Genomic DNA, 1663 nt, shown 5'->3' with positions numbered 1-1663 from the left:
CCCTTCCTTCAGTTTGAACCCATTACCCCTCATCTTATCACTGCAGTTCCTAATAAAGAGTCCATCTCTGGCTCCGTTATAGGCCCTTCAGATATTGAAAAGTTGCTCTGAGGTCTTCACACAGTCTTCTCTTCTCCAGGCTGAACAGCCCCAACTTCTTCAGCCTGTCTTCATAGGGGAGATGCTCCAGTCCTCTTACCAACTTCATGGCCTCCTCTGGACTTGCTCCAACAGTTCCATATCCTTCTTATGTTGAGGACACCAGGACTGCACGCAGTATTCCAGGTGGAGTCTCATGAGAGCAGAGTAGAGGGGGAAAATTACCTCTCTCAATCTGCTGGCCATAATCCTTTTGATGCAGCCCAGGATTCAATTGGCTTTCTGGGCTGCTAGCACACACTGCTGGCTCATTGTGATTTTCTCGTCCACTGTCACCCCCAAGTCTTTCTCCTCATTGCTGGTCCCACTCTCAGTTTTGGGAGAGGCCTTGGTGCCCATTAGAGGCTGAGTTGAGCTTTGCATGCAAAAAGTTGGATTATTTAGGAACGGGCCATTTGGTAGTCATGGTATTTGCTACAAGGCTGAGACAACCAAGGCTGAGCTTCACTTGGCTCCAGAGCCCTAATTACACCCCTGACTTTATTAAAACGCTTCGCTGAAGCTGAGCCAAACAGCTCAACATTGTTAATTAATGAAACATGAATATACACACGGTAGTGGGACAGGAGGAATAGTGGACTGTCCCTTCTATCTGTGACAGTTTTAACCCACTGACTCCCAACTCCAAACACGGGAGTTGAGGCTGCAAAGATATCAAGTTCTTGGTAAAAAGCAGTGCTGGAGACTGACAGAGATCCCAGGGATGCTCCTGCAAGGAGGAACAACCAGCCAAGGACATCTCTGAGTGGTTTGGTGGCTCCCATTAAGCAGCAGAGCCTGGGCTTTGTTCCCAGAGTTGCAAAAAATTTGCTGAAATTTCTAAAAACAGTAATTGTATGAAAGCCCTCTAACACGTGAACATCCAACACCTCAGGGGAGGTACAAAGCTTTGGGAACTTCCTGCAGGATTTTGCAAAAGCAACAACAAAATCTTAAATGATATTTTGGCTGAAGTTTTAAAACTTCCTTCGTGGCCTTTGCTGTAGTGACTTGCTGATGATTTATTTTCTAAAAAGCATAAGGGATGGAGCCTGCAATGCTGGAAATTGGGTTAAAAAGCAGATGGGTGACGTTTCTGCACACACAAGTGCTCCTGCAGTCTCTGACGGTTGGGAGCTCGTTTCACAAAGGTTTTGTCTCTCGGGTGGGGGCGGGGAAACAACCGATTAATACATGGCTCCGTACACACCATGTCCCGGCTGCCACCTACTGCTCATCCCCGGGGCACTGGGACATCGCGGGAATCGCACAGGGGACATCAGGTTGGGCTTGTGCCAGCGCACAACAACTTCGGGACATCGGGGTGGGCTTGTGCCAGTGCACAAGCTGGGGGATGCCGGGATGGGCTCATGCAAACGTGCAGTAGTCTCAAGGGTCTCGGGCTGGTGCAATCCCCTCTGGTCTATGTGTCCGCAAGCCCCCGAGTGATGCAAGCACCGCTACATCACCCCGCCCGGCGCGGGGGGCACTGGAGGAGGTGCCCGGTGGGGCTGGCTAGGGGCGG

This window comes from Acanthisitta chloris, unplaced genomic scaffold (assembly GCF_000695815.1).
Source record: "Acanthisitta chloris isolate BGI_N310 unplaced genomic scaffold, ASM69581v1 scaffold4090, whole genome shotgun sequence".
In the NCBI taxonomy this organism is placed as follows: domain Eukaryota; kingdom Metazoa; phylum Chordata; class Aves; order Passeriformes; family Acanthisittidae; genus Acanthisitta; species Acanthisitta chloris.
Note: the sequence above shows the minus strand (reverse complement) of the source record.